Raw genomic sequence first — 19,990 nt, 5'->3', positions numbered from 1 at the left:
TAACTAATTTAATTCATGTATGCTTGTTAGAAGGTACTATTATCACCATCTTACAGATAAAGAAACAGAGAGAGAGAGAGTTCAGTAATTTGTCCAATATCACAAAACATTTGGTAGCAGAGCTGGGATCTAAATCTAGGTGGGCAGGCTTTTGAATTTTGTCTTTCCCCATTATAATATGCCACCTCTTTGAATACTTAATTCATAGGGAGTCTGCAAAGAAAAATGAAATAAAGTATATAAGCAGTTCATCATGGAGCCTGGCGGGTGTAAGCCACTCGATATGGCACACACACACATATACACATATTACATATACTAAATATCTACAGAACAATAGAGCTATAATTAGAATAAGTCAATAATTAGAAAATACGGTTATCTGTAGATTTATTGGAAGACACAATAGAACCTGAAGAAGACAATTAAGGACTATCTTAGCAATAATTGGCTGGTTGAATTACTGCTGAACAGACAGTTGAAAGGTGGAATAGCCATAATCACTGGCTTGACCTCGATTTCTTATGGGAGTACCAAAGGCTTCTTGCGCATCAATCTCTGCCCAGGTGTACTTCTTAACTAATTAATTTAAAAAAGATCTACGTCAATTAATTATAAAGTAACGGGTCATCACTTCCAGCTGCCAATCTATCTAATTGCAAATTGTAGCTAATTAGCTAGCTTATTCTACCTCTTTCTTGGAAACATACTATTTGCTTACTTACGTTAATATATGTACATAAGTTATGTGAATAACAAGTTATACGTTATTCTGTAATAAATTGTAAAGCTAGTCCTTTGTGGACATTTACCATAAAAACACCAGAATGACAGAGAGAAAACACCTTTAACATACCTAATCAAAGTTAACAAAAAAATCAAACGAGTAAATTTGGTAAGAATTCCACAATGGAAAATGATAAATACCTTTAAAATGTTATGTAAAGCTAGCCAAAACCCAGTGATTTGGTTCTATCAAGAGACTCTTCACCTTGAACAAGATGGAATAAAAGCAGAAGTAAAGGTGAAATTTCATGTAAAGAGCTGGACAGCCTTAACACAAATGTGAAGAGGTGTATTTTAGCAAAGATGCAATCTTTTGCTTTGTCTCATTCTTCTCTTCTTTCCATCTTAGAAGAAAATGTGTCTCTCTCATCCAAGGCTAAAACCTTCATCAAAGCTCTGAAACTCATTCTCTCCCACCTCTTCTGAGATTCTGCTGCATAAACAACTCCCTGCTTTCTTTTGTATTATCAACTGCTGTCTCTCTTGACTTCTTCTCCACCTACAAATATGCTTATATCCTTCTGTTACTGAAAATGACTTCCCCAAGGTCTAGCACTGCCACTGCCACCACTGCTACAAACTACTTCCCTAGACTTACCTCGCTCCCAGGGTAGTCTCAACTCTTGTGTCTTTTTCTTTATCTCTGTAAAGCCTTCCTAATAAGATAAGCTGCTATACTTCAGGTAGATGTAGCATTTTGCTCATAATCCACAGAAAGTTCTTTGCACAGTAAATATCCCATGAGAATTAGCTATTGTAGTTGTCGCTGTCTTTTTAAGCCATGGTATATCCTAGTGCTTCCGAGTGCAGGCTCCAAAATCAGACATTGCACCTCAAATCCTGGCTCCACCTCCTTGTAACTGTGTGCCCTAAGACAGGCTACCTAAGTTTTGAAACTCTGACTTCATAAAATGTAAATTATAGTTGTGAACACCTCATAAGTTGATGTAAGAAGCAAATTAAATGAGGCGAAGCATGTAAGTGCTTAGCACAATGTCTAGAGCACAGTAAGTACTCAAATATGCCTTTTAAATACCCACTATAACACTGTAAGTGTATACTTTTTATTCATTTCTCTCTCTTCTGGTACTATGAATTTCCTTTGGAGAATAACTTCCCCAGTGCTTGGTGCAGGAGGTTGACCTCTAACCCTAATATCAGAGGTGAAATCCGTGACTCAGGTCTGGCCAAGTCAAAGCACTGAATTCTCTTTATGGGAAAGTTACCCAGGCCTGTTCATCAGAGCACTGAATGTTTTTTCTGGGCATGTAACCTAGGCCTGACCAGTCAGAACCCCTAATGTCCTTCATTAGTCATGTGACCCAGCCTCACCAATCAGCATAATTCCATTACTTTGGTCCCCTTGTTCGGTTTACAAAAGGAATTTGGCCAAATCGTTTCATTAGAGGAAACTGCCAGATTTTTGCAGGAACTGTCGATAAGAGATGCCTCCTTTCTACACAAGAAGACGTAATATGGAGAGTTTCCAGAATCATCTTGCCATCATGTTAATTTGAGAAAGAGTTAACCCGCATGAGGAGCAAAGCTAATAATCCAATAAATCTAGCATTATTTATTAATCTATCCATGTTGAGGCCAGCCCTGTCCATGTATTTTTCATTTATTTATCAATATATTTATTTCTAGTATGTTAGGCTGTATTTTCTGTGACTTGTAGATGAAACTGATATAAATGCTTACCATATGTTAGCATAGCTAATTGTTGAAGGTAAAAATCTCTTTTACTTATTATTCTGGGACCTCAGTAGAGCTCAATTGATACTCAATAAATAGCTATTGCACAGAGGTGAAAATATTCTTTTGATGGTGATAGCAAGGTACATTCTGCACTAAAAATGTACCTCTTTATCTTACCTTTTAGGCAAGGCATAAACTATAAGATTGCTCGGATTGGTGTAAGGACCAGCCTAAAGTGATAGTAACCACAAAACACCACATGAAAATAATATTTCTTCACAAGTTCATAACTTCATTGGGGCCTAGAAAATTGACTGCATTTGATATGCCATCTCTTCTAACTGTTACAGAAGGAAATAAATATCTGTTTTAACGAAATACTTAATTGAGCAGACTAAATGACTATGTCAACAAAAATTTCCTCTTGTGACAATGAAGAATCACATGATCTGGTTTTAAAATTGCCCCTTTCTTGACTTTTTAAAAAATTATCTTTCAGGGCTGATTATTTTCTTCAAAAGCAAGATTTTCCGAAGTTTATAATTGGAATCTTTGGGGTGCAAGGAACAATAAAAAACTTCACTTTTCAATCAGTTTTGCAAATTTCATAGTTATGGTAATTGGGAGACACTCCAAGGTGGTCCCGTCTAGCTAAACTTTGTTTAAAAATGATTTAATGATTTCATAATAGATAAAAATTATTTCTATTTCTTGTTCTAGACATAAGAATGAGGAGTAAAGGAGGCAGGCACATGGATAAGGGAAAAGATTTAAAGAGAATATGTATTTAGTTGAAAAACATGGAGTAGCTAGGGAGAGGTGAAAAAAAAAGGACATTAAACAATTTATGTGAATTGTTTATGTGAACTAAAGGCACTCAAACCGAATATGAAAAAGCATGTTATTTTGATGCAGATGGTAACATAAATAAATTTCAAAAACAACCCTCATCACATGTCATCAAAAGCCCTGCACGAATATTCCCATTCCTTCTGTTGCTTTGCAGCATGGGAACACAACAAAGAGACCTGGAACCAGTTAGAAAATCATGGTAACCGGTATAACTGCCATGGCAAGTCCCTTCCCTTCCTTTGTCACACTTTCCAGATGTGAAGAGTTTTCATTTGTGAAGAGCTGGTGCTGAATAATAACCCTGCTCCTTGAGGTGAGAAAGTTTGTCTCTTCAAATTGGTATCTGCAGCTGCTTGTCCTGTGAGTGCTTGCTCGTCACGGCCCCTTCTCTTTTAAAAGCTGGCATCATTTTAATTATTTTTGTCAGTTTTGCCCTCCATTAGCTCCACCATGCTGAGATACAGAGGGGGAAAAATCTCTAATTTGAGGATTCATTAAGCATCTGTTGTCACTTATCTGGTGCAGTAAATGCCTAAAATCTGGTGGTTTCTGGATTGGTATAAGAAACTGTAGTATCCCAGCCAGACTGGTTTTCATTTGTTTCACTCTGAAGTCAAACCACCGGGGAGCATAAACATCCAGCTAGAGATTACACTGATATTTGTTTCTCTTTTTAGAATGGTGTCATTCATTCAACAAATATTGACTATCTACTCCGTGAGAAGGCTCTTATGATACAGCACAGTTGCCAGTTCATGGAGAAAACATTGCAGTAAAAAAAAAATCTATTTTTTCCTAGCATAAGTGAAAAAGGCTAGAAGCTGGTTTCTTTTAAGATATTGTTCTTTATTTATAATCCACATACGCATATACTGTCTCTCTTCTTTTTACTTCCCATATTTTAGCAAGGGGAAGGCAAATCATTCTTCTGAACTACACAGCTTCATAGTGTTGTACCTACTCTGTGTGCAGTGCAGAAAGTCAAAAATGAGCAGACAGACCTTGTAGGAAGTCTGAAATCAGACATCCCTTCGACACTGCTCCCCAGTTCTATGTTCTATGTTTAAGATAAGTACCTACAATCTCACCATGGCCAACCTTCTCCACCATCCTCTACCCCCATTAAAGAGCAGAAGAATTCTTCATCCAAAAAAAAAAAAAAAAGAATCATTACCATTCTAACCCAACTCAATCTCTTCAAATCAAGGAAAAGTTGAGAAGTAGATTCTCTGGTCAATTTCAATTTTTTAAAGGACAAATCTAAGATTTTGTTTAAAAAGAAATAAAGCTCCTTTCTGATTTTTAAATATTTGAAAAAGTATCTTTAGATTGTATGATAAACCCTAAATTTCTACTTCCTAAAATGATAAAACTTAGATTCTTTAGTGAAGAAAAAACAATGTTATTAAGGAGCTGCCCAAATAAGACTGAGCACCACTCAGGGCACAACATTTTCTCCCAGGACCATGTGATCATCCCCACAAAGGATGCTAAAATGAAGATTCAACCCGGGAGTCAGAATTGTCTCCATTGGTGAGAAATTGGCACCAAATACAAGCTGAAAAAAAATTCTTCCACAGTTCCTATACCCAAAGGTCACTCTTGGCCACATTTTGTCTCTGAAGACACAAAACTGAAATACTTGTTCTTGTGAATTATTTTTTGTTCCTTTATTGAAACTCAATAGGGTAAAAATAACTGCTGCCCATTATCCCTTGCCTGTCATCTCTACCTGGGCTGAGGTGGTGGGAAAAGACAGGAAGAGCTCTTACAGATGTTGAATAGAAGAAAGGCCTTTTTGGAATGTGTTTGCATGACTCATAAAGAACAGTTATTCTTAGATTTCCCGTCACAAGGGATAAAGCTCTTTGTCCCACAATACAGGCTTTTACTTTAAAGGAAAACCCAAGGTCCATTCAAAACTAGAGCCCAATAATAAGCTCTCATTATAGTACCTGCCCCTGGAGTTACATTGTATCGCTCTTTACAAGCCGAGAATGTAAAGCAAAATTTTATTGTTTGCTTTTTTCGTTTGTTAGGGTTGTGCCACCTGGAAAAATAGGAATTGCTTAATGTAGTAAATGATTTTAATTCAGTTATAGAAATCATAAATTTAGCAGTATAATTTAACAGAATTCAATATATAGAAAATTCATCACCTTTTTGGATCACCTCTGTAGAATCAGATTTTATAATCAAATTTTGATCTAAGATCCACAGGATCAGTGGAAGATGAGAAAAGAATGGTCTTCATACGTGTTCCTTCTTCTGACTAGGAAACTTCCGTGACTAAATTCTCCTTATCATTTAGGTCTCACTTTATTAACTCTCTCAGGAAGTCTTCCCTGACCACTTCTTTCTCAAATCTGTATTAGGGACAGTTTCCTTATGTGCTGCAACATCACATTGAACTTACCTCTGAGGTAATTTTAATGGGATTGAACCCGATTATACCCAATGACTGATAAGTCTATCATCTCATTAGGTCACACATGCTGGTGTCCCCTAAGGTGTGGTAGATTCTTCTGCGCCATGTATTCTTTATTGTTGTTTTATAATGGAATACTGAGTGGATACAAAATATTTAAATATACACAAATATAAGAAATAGAAACAACTCCCATTTTAAGAAAAGAACTCTACCTTTTGCCATTTTTGTGTCTCAGGCACATTTCATCATGCCTATTTTTCTCCCTATTCAGGAGAATTATGTTGCTAAATTTGTTTTATCACTCACTGCCTTGCTTCTTTTTATAGTTTTACTAAATATATTAGCTCCTTAAATTTATTTCTCTATTAAACATTATGCTCCTGAATTCATCCAATTGTTGCATATAACTGTAATTTGTTAATTTTTCTCAAATACATAGTATTATGTTATATAAAGATATTAGAATTTATCACTTTTACTAATAATAGGCATTTAGTTAATTTCTAAGAATGAGTTTTTTTCTTTACACTTCTTTCTGTTCCAATGGTCCATTTATCTGTTTCTGAACAAATATATACCATCTTTATCGGGCTTGATAACTGATATTTAACCTTAAATTATGAATCTTTTCTTCAGAATTCTGGCCATTCTTAGGCTTTTCTCTCAATATAAAATTTTAAATTAATTTTCCAAGTTTTATGAAAACACTCATCGGGATTTTGAAATTTATATATTTATAACATTGAGGTTTGAATTCACAAAATTGATATATTTCTCTATACAATTTTCTTTAATATCTTTCAGTAAAATCATATTATTTTTTCTATTACAATCTGACAAATCTTATGTTATACCTATTCTTAAGTACCTAATATTTCTTAGAGATATTATAAAGTGCATATTATTACTATTATTACATTTTCTATTTCTTTGTTGTCTGTGCTTAGAAAAGTAATTGGTTTTTATATTTGATTTTACATCCAGAAACATTGCTAAATGTTATGCTCCATATGTATGTATTTTTTTGCAATCCTTATGCTTTTCACTTATTTTTCTTATCTTATTGCCTAAGATACAAAATAGGATTAAAGTGGTGCTAGAAGTCAGCCTCATCTTTTATGATCTGAAAGGGAACATCTATAATGTTTCACTATTAAAATATTTTTAAGTATTTTGTTTAGATCTTATTTATTAAAGAGTTATTTTTTATTCCTAACTTACTAGTTTTTTGTTTGTTTGTTTGTTTGTTTGTTTGTTTGTTTGCCAATGTTGAATTTCATCGAGAGCTTTCATGAGTCTATTGAGATAATACAGTTTTTCTCATTTAAATTTTTTATATTAAAAACTAATATAACAGACTTTCTAATGTTAAATAAGACTTACATTCCTGGAATAAATCCAAATTATTTAAGATATATTAATCTTTTGGTATATTCCCAGTATTTTTTGCTAGTATCATATATAAAATTTTTGCATTCTTGCTCATGAATAAGATGGTTCTATACGTTTCTTTCTCTTTCTGTCCTCATCAGGTTTTGCTATGCAAGATTAAGTCTTCTAGAATTTGGGGGCAGATGTTTTCTCTTTCTGTTTAGTATTCTCTAAGTTATCTTTAGTAAGATCAAAGCATTGCCTTCTTGGATGTTTGATAAAACTTGTCTATAAGATTGTCTAGATTTGGGTTTTGATTTAGGAAAAGTTTTTAATTATTGATTCAATTTCTTTGTGTTAGCATAATTCAGTTGTTCACATTCTGTACAGATAGTTGTGATTAGCCACAAATAATTATAAATTTTTCTGTGTTTTCTAATCTTTCCAATTATCTTGGTCATATGATTCTCTTATTTCTTTGTAATTTTTGCAACATCTCTAGTTATAACTTCACTTTCATTTTTTAGTCTCTCTTGTTTTACTTGACCAAGCCTGCCAGAGGTTTTTCGGTTCTATTAGATTTTTTAAAACAAGAATTTGTTTAATAAATTTATTTCTGATTAGATTTGTTTTTGTTTTCTGCTGTTTCTTCTCATTTTTTCTATAGGAGTGGCTTACTCTGTTCTTTTTCAAATCCTTTAAGATGGGATCATGTGGTGAATTTTATTATTATTTGTAATCATTCCCATCACCTTTTTATATGAAAAGACTACTCTGCCCACTGATTTTGATCTAAATTCTTTAACTTGCTGTGGAAAAGGGAATATGAACAGAATGCCAGTTCTTTTACTGCTGATGCTGAGTGGAACCTTTAAGAGGCATGTGAATAACTGGCACAGAGGCTGGACTTCCAGCCCTAGAATAGGAAGGCATCGGAGCCCAGCCCAGCTTATCTAAAGCCTCTGCTGAACTGTAGCTGACCCCAGATTCTGTGTAATATGAGCAAGAAATCAATTTTTATTGGTAGAAGTGCTAAGCTTTTGAGCCTATTTGTTACTGTAGCAAAGTTGACTGAAAGAGATATTAGTATTTTAACATGAGGTGCTCCTATAACAAAAAACTGCAAGTCTGTATTGACCTTAGGGCCAAGAGACATATTATAAAAAAATAAACAAACAAAAAAACCACTACTATTTATTGGAGGCTGGAAAAACGGTGACCCATAGCATGCAGTGACAAAGCATTTGGCAAAGCTGCAATAACTTAGCAGATAATTTACCTAACGAATGAGTAGCTTTGGGGGAAGAGATGTCAAAAGGGAATGTTACTACTGTGGCTTCGTTATTTTTTCCCCCAGAATGGTCAGATGAACTCAGAAAAGAATTGGGCAGCTTTGCCAACAGGGAAGAAGGAAAAATGAGAGCGACCAGGAATTGCAGGGATCACAGAGTTAAGAAACAGAACTGTTTTAATTAGTAAAAGATAAATGGAAGTGCTTTGAGCAACAGAGGTATCGTTGAGGTTCAGATAAAGATACATGCCCAAATAATGGGTATTGCCATTCATCATCTTTGTTAAAAACACTGGCTGGTTCTGCACATTGTTAAAGCTTGGAGCTGTGGCCATTGTCTGGCCAATGAACTCACAAGTGTAGGTAGTATGCTACATGAAGGGCAAGTTTTTCATTAACAACACAAGCGTCTCTGGCCTAATGAGTGGAGATTGACAGTAATCCTTGAACAAGGGAAAAACAAAACAAAACGAGAAGAAATTCTGAACAGTTACGGTGACCTCTAGAAAATTATGTTAGTTGGATAAAATGGCTTAGCAAATAAGCGGTGCCCACAGTCTCCTTGAAGCCTAGTGGCTCAAGTTATCTGTAAGTCTAGAGAGAAAGACATACCTCAAAAACAAACAAAGAAACAAACAACAACAACAAACCATAAGGGTGGGCAGAGAGGGCTGTTTGCACATGTTTCTGACTGAAATCAAATAATTTTCTAAAAACCACATTTATGAGAGTGTTTTTTGTCAAAAGTTTCAATTAAACGAGATTAACTGGATTAAAGAGACTAACTATTAAGACATAAAACATCATCTTCTACAAGAACAGAGCAGGCTTAGCAAGCTGCTCAGCTCTCAACGCTGCATATTATCCAATGCTGTGATGAGAGGTGGCCAAAGAGTATAATAGAAAAAGACTCAGGCTTTTCCAGAAAAAGGAACCTAAAGAAACAATGAACTGAGCAAACTATAGGCCTAATCAAGTAACATTTCTTATCCTCTTTCCAATGAGAGTGATGTTTGTTCCAGTCATCACTCACTGTCCCATGAATTTACATTTGAAGAAAACTACCTTTTATTTGATCTCCAGATCTTCACCTGATGGAAAGATTATCATGAGAGCCTAGGTTTTATGCTTTGTGCCGAGATGGGGTGAGATATTCAAGGTTTTGTTATTAGAGGTGGGGGTGAACATCTTTGAATGCAGAAGGAAGAAAAAAGAATATTTTTGATCAAGATGGCACACAGTAGTGTATTTCCTTGTAACATATCTCAGCCTGTTGACTTCGGGCTTGGGCCTGGACTTAACATTAGTGACAACGCTAAAAGGAACACTTAATGAAAGACACAGTGTGTTAGGGAACAAATGAGAAATCAGCCAGAATACCCCAAATAGAGGAAAGATGGTAAGTATTTCCAAGTTTGAAAACAGAATGTGTCTCAGCTTTTAAGAAAATGATCACTTAGTTTCACTGAACGAAATGTGTATAAATCAGGAATACAACTAAGATTACTAATGAGCACATCAGTTCCATAGGGGAAAGAATGGCTGGGTACTTCCGGTGTTTTTACACCTGCCAATGCTGTAAGGTTTCCTCCAGGTGATTACACAAGTTCTCTTTCTTTTCAGTCAAGATAACATTATTCAGGCCCCGATAGTTAGACAATAACCACTCATACACATCATTTTCAAAGCTGTTAGAATTTCCTCATAACTACTGATGTCATAAAGTGGGAAATGAGAAATTTAACATTTATAATCTCATAGGTTTTCAGGGGCTAACTTCCTGATGTTTTTCAAGTTTCCTTCTTCAATAAGAGAAAGACAAGATTATGTTAGAAGTAAATCAAATTCAGGTATAATTCAAACATTTTTTAGGTACAAGTTACAAAATATCTCTCTCTCATGTTTTCATTTAATGTTGTGATGAGAGATTTAGATATTTCCCCTTGGTGTATCACTCTAGAAAACTTCAGTGGGAACTTACATCACACTTCTAATCTAGAACAAGTGTCAAAAATAATTTTCAGAAAGTGAACAGCTTACTCACTTCTATGGAAGAATGTGTTTAAAAATTTTACTAGATAAAACAAATTATATTTACAAATGCTCTTGAAATAAAAATGGCTGACAGGTTAATTGTTTAATGCTTCTGACACATTTTACCTCTTTTGAAGAATTATTACATTTACTTACCATAGTCCCCCCTATTTCATAGAGCATGTTCCAAGACCCCAGTGGGTGTCTGAAACAAAGGAGAGTACCAACTCTACATATACTACATTTTTTCCCTATAATATATACCTATGATAAAATTTAACTGATAAGGTAAGCAAAGTAAGAGATTAACAATAGTAACTAATAATAAAATAGAAAAAGTATAACCATATACTATAATAAAAAGTATAACCATATACTATAATAAAAATTATGTGATTGTGGTTTCTCTCTCTCTCTAATAATTGACTGATAACCAAGAAGACTACTAAGTGACTAACAGGCGGATAGTGTGTATACAGCATGGATACACTGGATGAAAAGATGATTCACATCCTGGGCTGGACGAAGTAGCATAGTGTGAGATTTCGTCTTGCTAGTCAGAACCGTGCATACTTTAAAACTTACGAATTGTTCATTTCTGGAATTTTCCATGCAATATTTTCAGATCGTAGTTGACTATGAGTAGCTGATAACATAAAAAATGAAACCACAGATAAGAGGGGAACTACCATAGTTATTAATGCCCTAAAAGACATTTACTGAACACTCGATAGGTAAAAGCTACTGTGATTGTAAAAAAAAATCACTGTGTCTTTAAGGAATGTACAAGCTATAGACTTATTGTTTTTGTGCCCTAGAAACTATTGATAGACTTGTCATTGAATTAAATATTATTTTACTTAAATCTCTACTTCAGATACCGTATATCATTAATAATGATCTATATTGTTTATAAATGCCCTTTCCAATAGAAATATGAGCCACATATTTAATTCAAAATCTTCTAGTAGTAACATTTTAAAAAGTAAAAAGAAACAATGGAAATTAACACTACATTTTATTTGACAAAATATACCCAGATATTATTATTTAAATATGTAATCAATATAAAAATATTGATGAAATACTTTATATTTTTTGTTGTACTACATCTGAAATTCAATGTGTATTTTACACTTAAAGTACATCTCAGTTTGAACTAGCCTCATTTCAAGTATTCAGTAGCTACATATAGCTAATGGCTAGCATATTGGATAGCTCAGATTAAAACATAAATGAATTGTTAAATATTTATATTGTTTATAACATAGATAGGAAGGAAGAAAATATAGTGATCAAGACAACAATTTATTAAAGTTAGAGAGATTTATATATTTAACGTCTAAACAAACTTGAGAACAATAACAACAAAAGTAAAGGCTGTGTATAAAATTCAAGTTCAGGTTCACAAATAAACAAAGATCCCTTTAAGATACTGTTTGATAAATTATTGTTCCTCCTATTTATATGGGACTACATTTGTTTTTAATTTACGTCAATGTGTTTTAAATTGTCTTGTTTACAGGGTGGGGATCCCTTAATATAATAAGTCATCACAATAGCAAATGCAATGACTTTTTGGCCTTGCAGAGAGGAAATCCTATATTATATGGGGCTACTGGACTTCAGGGTGGGGCTCTGTTATTCTGCAGAACAAGCCAGTCAAATGAATCAAGGCTTAATTCAGAGCCAAAATGAAAATAACTACTATTTGTGTTGAACCTCACGAGTTCTGAGAATGGGGCAAAAATTTCATCAATTCACAAACTACATATGTAGAGCACTTGACATATTCAATGTACTTTGTTATTCTCTGAGATTCCTAGTTTCATAAACTAATTATGCAAATCAGTATGTAATCCTTAATTAGTCCAAATATTCCAGAACCTTGTCAAGTTTGTTGCTGTTGTTGTTTTTGTTTTTAGGATTAACTCAAGAATAAATCAAGTCCCTTTGTGGTAATGAGCACATCAGCCTGCAAAGAATGCAGAATTATTGGGAAAGGAGTATACAGCAGTAAAGAAAATGTAATTCTCTGATCTCTGCACTGTGAATTTTTAAGCAAGTCAGACTGATAACAAAATATAAGATAAATTGCTAGAAGCCACGACAGAGGGGTAGGACCCAGGGACATTGATTTATGTGAGCCATGTAAAAAAGGAAGATTTAAAATAAGATTGTTTGAGCTTTGAATCAACAGTCACAGAGCACCCTTGGGCACTCTTACCCACATCTTGAAGTTGACTTGAGCTAGTCTTTTTGCACTCAAAATACTGTCATCATTACTTTGTTATCATTATTCTATACTTTATGCATTCAGTGTAAGATTTAATATTCAATCTGATAAAAACAAAACAAAATAAAACAACAACAACAAAAAACAGTGCCCAAACTACATCTAGGTAGTTTGAAACACAACCTAAAAATTCTTTTACCAACCATCCTTCAGGGGCTAGCTGCTCATAGATTCAAGAATGTCCTTTGGAGATCAAGAATTCCATTTGCTCTTATTTTGCAATAACAGTAAGTCAAACTCTGTGATAGGATCATGGTACGACAGTGCCAAATTCTACTGCATCCTGAATAGAGCTGAGTGTGGGATAATCAACTATGTGGTCCTCACAGAGCCCTAAATGAATGCCAAAACACGGAGGTTATGTGCTGAGTAGGTATAAGATAAAGGTTATCATCTCACCCATGCAGTAGCCTCCCAGGTTTCTATGACACATTAGGAGTGTTTGGATTGTTGTCATTAATGATATGAAAACAAACAAACTAACCAACTAAAACTGCACAGTACATGGTGTCCTTACAAATTCCATGCACTTTGCAAAGTGAGCCCAGCCTTACATGTACCTGCTAGCCCCTCTTACTAATTATTCACTAAGCTTATTTCCCAACCGACTTCTCATTTCCATAACCTATTTTCCTTTTCACCTTTCTACCACTCTGTTCTAGTTTTCAATATTTCTTTCCTTTCTTACTCTCTAATGCAAAAGTACATTATGTCCCTAGATAGCACATTTTTTATATTCAGGTTAATATTATTAGACTAAAACGTTCCTCCACACCACCATTGGTCCCCGAAGCAATCCTGAAATAGCATTCCATTTAAAGCAGACCTCCAGTCTGGATGCAAAGGCACAGATCCCTCAGTTATAAAAGGGGTACAGATTTTATTATAAATCTTATTCATATTATTCATTCAGAGGCTATGGAGACCCTTGCTTAAGTATATCTATCATTTCAGAGAACATATTACCAAAAAAAGTAACCTCTTCCTTTACATTTATAGTAAATTAAGTACTTGAAGGAGGTTACAGTCCAGCACAGGGAATCTTGTTCTCAAGTACAAGCCTCTCCAACTTAATATTGGCTGTGGGATCATCAGCAATTTTTTCAACTTCTCTAAGCCTCTATTTCTTCCTCTGTACCTACTTAGTGTCACCGGGATAGTAAATGAAATAATACGCAACTCCTCACACATGAAGAGGATTCAAATAGTTGTGTTATTATTATCACCATCATTATTATCAAAAATATATTAGCATCATTATAATGAGGTTTTATCAGTTGGAGAACAAATTTCCATGGAGTCCAGTCAATGTCCAAAATACAGATTGAAAAAGGATGTCTGGGGACTGAGAGAGGGAAGTCCGCTTCGTGGATTTTCCCAGTTTGAATAGGAAATATAAGGTGAATTCTTGATTCTGTCGCTTTATTTAGCATTTCAGCATATTAAATTTGGTTGATGAATCTCTTAAGTCTATTTTAGTTGATAAGCTCTTCCATATTATTCTCTTGGTATTTATTTGTTGGTAAAACTGAACCACTTCATCTTCAGAGAAATGAATTTCCCTCAGTTTAAATTTTGCTAATTGCATCACCATGGTGTAATTAGGATGTTTTTGTGTTCTCTGTTTTTCCTGCTAGTTGTTAGATTTAAGGCTTGATCAGATTCAGATTTGATTCTCTATGGATAATATATTGTTCCATCAGAAGGAAGGCTGCCTCTCTTTCAGTTTTATAAACCAACTTTGATGTTCAGTGATTTTACCCCTGATGGGAATCGATGGGGGCGAGGGACAGTGAAAAGGTACTATGCAATTCTATGATTTCTTCATTTATTTCCTAGACTATTTCTGTAAAGAGAAACTTCCCTTCATCTACCACTTCATTACCCAATGGTATAGTATGGGCAAGAGGGGTAAGTGCTTGATTCCTTTCTCCTCATTTACTTTTTACCAGTTTTGAAAATAATGAGTTGATTCCCTAGCATTTGAGAACCTATGCATTATATCGATGGTGATTTATTTTTGTGATTATTATGAATCCATTGATTTAAACATATTTGGTATTAAAGTCATGTAGTTTGCATTTTTATTGATGATCAAATTGTTCCTTCTTTTTCTGATAAAGTTGATTTTACTGTGATGCATGAATGTTTGCCCAGTAACTAAAAAATAATTTTTAAAAATTGGTAAATACAAATAAACTTTTAAAATGGCTAACAGAGTTTGTATAGTTGTATACATAAAGTATGTCTCAAACAACTATAGAAAGTGTTTTTTTCTGGTACAATTAGAGCTGTTTCATCTTTTTTGCCAGTGGGATCCTCCATAGGTTGATTCCTGAATTATTTTAGCATGACACTAGTAGTGTTAAATAGCTTCCTTGCTAACTAATATGATAAAATGTTCCCAACTCATCTGGCACATTACTCTGATAGAAGAACTTCAGTTTGTTTAAGTGGAAAATAGTATGTCAAGACGAAAATCGGAGTGCCAAGGGATTTATTGCTCTTTAGTTAATCACAGTTTTTAGGTCTTTTTATTAGACTAAGTAAAAGTTCAGCACCAAATTCTACTGCGGGAATGGGGAGCTCCGCCACACATCCAAAAAGCAATTCATGGACATCAGCTAGGTCTGCTATGATCTACCTCCATTCCTACACTATCTACCCAAATATAGCATCAGATTCCATATGTTAAGATTTCAATCCTACAAGTCAAGTCTGCCCCCCAACACACTTCAGATGCCAGTCACAAGCCCAGGTTGTCACCTGTGCGTCCTACCAAGCTTCTACAGGCTGGAGGTTGCAGCAGTCCCCTCCTCAGGTTTCATTAATTTGGTAGACCCACTAACAGAACACAGGGAAACATTTTACTTACCAGATAACTGGATAATTTTAAAAGAAGATAACTCAGGGACAGCCAGATGGAAGAGATGCAGAGGGAAAAGTATGATTAAAGGGTGCAGTTTCAAAGCCCTCTTCATGCTTGCCACTCTCGCCAATTCTCCATGTGTTCACCAACCCAGAAGCTCTCTGAATCCCGTCCTTTTGGGTTTTTTTATGGAGGCTTCATTACATAGGCATAATTTTTCAAATTATTGGCCACTGGCAAGTGATTCAATCTTTATCTCTCTCCCCTCCCTAGAGGTCAGGGGAGTGGAACTGAAAGCTCAAACTCTCTAGTTGCAAGATTGGTTCTCCTGACAATTGGCATCATCCTTAGGTGAGATGCAAGTGTCATCACCTCATTATAACATAACAAATGACATCCTTATTGCTCTCATCACTTGGAAATGCCAAGGGTTTTAGGAGCAAAGACCAAATACATATTTGTTATTACAAATCACAATATTGCACTAAGCCAGTATTTATTTTTTAAGATAAATTACATCAAAATGCCTACTGTTATGGACTGAATGTTGAAATCCTACCCTCTAATGTGATGATATTAGATAGTGTAGCCTTTAATTAGATCATGAGAATGGGATTAGTTCTCCCTATAAAAGAGACCCCAGAGAGTTCTCTAGCTCACTCTCTGCCATGTGAAACTACAACTGAGAAGACGGCTATCTGCAAATCAGGAAGTGTGCTCTCACCAGATACCAAATCTTCCACCACCTTGATCTTGGAATTCCCAGCTTTGAGAACTATAAGAAATAAATTTTTGTTGTTTAAGCTATACACCTTCTGGTATTTTGTTATAGCAACCTAAGACACTTACTGTATCTTCCAATTTAAATTCAAGACTATAGGATTTTTACTTAAGCTTTCCTATCTTATACCTGTATCTTCTGTCTCTTTAAGATGACAATCCTGGCTCTCAAAGATACAGGGATAATTTAATTAAATTATCAAATGACTACTCATTTGTCTATTTCCAGATTAACACATAACACTCAAGATAAAGCAGCAACACTGTGACCAACATGATTACTGATAACAGTTTCATATTTTTCTTAATTTTTGATTTATTATTAGATCGATTACAGTTCCTTTTGTCCTTAGACTATCTACCACAAGGTACATAGAGTCAAATTACTGGGTTTTAAAGTCATGGGGAATAAAATTTTTCTTCACTGGGTGGCTATGCCACAAACTGAATATATTTTTTTAAAAAAAGAATAAAAATTTTAAAAATTGAATTGAATTTTTTAATTATGTAAAATATTTATGTGGTTTCAAAATTAAATCTACCCAAATTAAAGAATCCTAGTTTCACACTTATCTTCTCTACCTTATTATTTCCTTGAGATAACCATAGTTTTAATGTTATAGTTGAAGGAGTTCACAACAGACCACCCCAAGATGTATACCTTTGTCATGTGAATTATTATGAGCTCAAGGCAATTGAGACTCTATAGGCTCAAAAGAAACTTTTACCTCTTCCTTAAAGAATTTAAATTAGGGACCTTGCCCATAATAAGAGTTATCACCAGAAGTCACTTTTTTTACAACCTATCTCTAGGACAAGGCAAACTTCTAATCACTGAACACCCGCTCTTCTTATTGCCCTGCAAATGACCTTCCTCTCTTCTGATGCCCTAATGTGCCTTAGCTCATTTTCCCTTTCTGTCTCTGAATCTCTCATGTATGTGGGGTTCCCATTCTCATGTATGAAATTCAATTTGGTTATTTTCTTCTGTTAATCTGTCTCATGTTGACTTGATTATTAGACCACCCGGGAGAATCTAGAAGGGTAGAGAAAAGTTTCTTCCTCCTCTACACAATTTTTTATTTATTGTTTTATTTTTACATAGCATTCTATAATTAGTTAAATGTAACACACCATGCACATTTTCTCTACCTTGCTTTTTTCATTTCACAATATATACTGGACATATCCATAGCAGTACATGAAGATTTTTCCCCCATTCTCTTTTGCTGCTGCATAGTACCCTTGTTGGAAGGTTTATGTCATAGTCTACTTAACCATTCTCTTACTGATGTACTTTTAGGGTGGCTCTAGTATTCTGGTAGAATAAAAAGTCTTTCAATAAATAGTCTTCAGCAAAGGTCTTTTTAAAATTCGAGCTAGTGTAACTTTGGAATTGAGTCCTAAAAATGGAATTGGTGGGTCAAAGGATAAATGCATATGTAATTTCTAGATGTTTCCAAACTCCCTGCCCATAGACATTATACCATTTTGCATTCACATTGGCAGTGTATGACGGCACCTATTTGCCACAGCAATGCCAATAAAATAGGTTGCCAAATTTTCGGATATTGCCCATTAAATAAATGAGAAATTTTATCCTGATGAGTTTCAATTTGCATTTCTATTATTATGAGCAAGTTTGATCATCATTCCATATGTTTAAAAACCACTCGAATTTCTTTTTCTAAACTATCCATTTTCCTAGCTCATTGTTTTATAAAGTTACGGTCTTTTTCTTCTCTAGTTATTTAAATTTTAGGAATGTTTGTGAGACAATTTGAAAATATTTTCCTGTTGGTCATTTTTCTTGTGTCTTGAGAAAATTTCATACATATCTATATGTATAGATGATAGATAGATAGATAGATAGATAGATAGATAGATAGATGGTATGGGCATACATATAGACATATATACATACATATGTACAACACACACATACATCTTTATCTACCCTTATTACTTTTGAATTTAGAGTCATATTTAGGCAAGTTTTGCCCACTTCTATTTAAACAAGAATTAACCCATGTTTCCTCTAGTACTTGTATGGCTTCATAATTTTATATTTAAATCTCATACATGAGGAATTTATCCTTGTATATGGTTTGAGGAGTAAATCCACTTTTATCTTTTTTCATAAACTATCTTGGCATCATTTATTCTGTAAATTCACCTTTCTCACCATTTGAGATGCCATCTGTGGTAGGTAGAATAATTCACCACTTCTACCCACCACCAAAGATTTTCATGTCTTACTCCCCAGAACCTGTGAATATGTTTACGTGGCAAGAGGAGATTAAGGTAGCAAAGAGAATTAAGTTTTCTAATTAGCTGATCTAAAATAAGGCGATTACTCTTAGCCAGTTGGGCTCAAGGTAATCACAGTGTCCTTTAAAGAGGAAGAGGGAGGCAGAAGAAGAAGTTGGAGTCTAGGAAAGACTTGAAGATGAAACACTGCTAGGTATGAAGATAAAGGAAGGAGTTGCGAGACATGAAAAATGTAGAAGGTCTTTTGAAGCTTGAGAAAGGAAAAAAAAAACAAACAGATTCTTTCCTAAAGGAATGCATCCCTACTGACACCTTGAGAACTATTTTAGACTTCAGACCTACACAACAGTAAGATTACAAAATTTGTCTTTTTTAAGTCACTGAGTTTGTGGTAATTTGTTACAGCAGCAATATAAATATTGCATATCATCTTTATCATAAGTTAAATTTAGGAATCAATTTGGATATATTTCTGAATTTTCTATTCTATTCTATGAATCAGTCTGCTTTTCCATGTGCCAATATAATAATTTTAATTATAGAGACTTTATAATAAGTTTGAATATCTGCTAAAGATGTTATCTTTCTCCTTTCTTCCCCAGAGTTTTCCTGGCTATTCTCACTTGTTTATTTTTCCAAAGAAAGTTTACAATCAATTTGTCTAACTCTGGGGAAAAAACCTTGATGGTATTCTTTGTACTAATTGTCTTTTAACTTTGGGAAGTCATATAGTTACTGTATGATGGAGGTTCAGTGATTCGTACAATGAAAATTGAGACATAAGTACGTGGTATAATATGCCAAGAGCCATAGTTGGAAAATAATAAAACTGTTATTAATAATTACTTGAAAATCAGATGTGTAAATAAACAATCCCTTTATGTTATCAAGACTTTTTAAATGCCAAGTGACAGAAACCATGGAAACAAAAAGGAATTAATTGATTCACAGAGTTGAAAATCCCAAATGAGGTTGGGTACAAATACTCAAATGACATTAGAAACAGGTCTCCAGCTCTCACCCCCCTGTCCCTTCCTTACTGTCATCTTCCTGCTCAATCAGGAAAGAATTGTAGCCAGACTTGTCCAACACTTACATCCAGTCTTGCCAAGTCCCAACTGTGGAATATCTGACTTCTCCAGAAGAGCTGGTGCCTTCCCAGCTGCATGTCTTGAGAAAGGTTGGCTAGTCTACTAGATTCACTGGGAAGAGTTTCAATGTAGTGCATTTCAAATGAAAAATAAGATTGGAAGATTTGAACATAAATTTATTGAGGAGAAAAAATCTGTCTGACAAAGCAGTGAAAAAATA

The 19,990-nt window shown here is 34.4% G+C and overlaps 1 non-coding gene across 1 annotated transcript; it reads left to right on the top strand.

Moving 5' to 3' along the window:
* Positions 1 to 8,730: 8,730 nt before the first annotated feature.
* On the top strand, positions 8,731 to 8,883 carry LOC118614491. Its single transcript, XR_004956081.1, has one exon. It is a non-coding gene; the product is annotated as a small nucleolar RNA SNORA62/SNORA6 family (small nucleolar RNA).
* Positions 8,884 to 19,990: the final 11,107 nt, after the last annotated feature.

Source organism: Rousettus aegyptiacus, unplaced genomic scaffold (genome assembly GCF_014176215.1).
Source record: "Rousettus aegyptiacus isolate mRouAeg1 unplaced genomic scaffold, mRouAeg1.p scaffold_m13_p_2, whole genome shotgun sequence".
Taxonomy (NCBI): Eukaryota; Metazoa; Chordata; class Mammalia; order Chiroptera; family Pteropodidae; genus Rousettus; species Rousettus aegyptiacus.
Note: the sequence above shows the minus strand (reverse complement) of the source record. Positions and strands in the feature narration are given on the sequence as shown.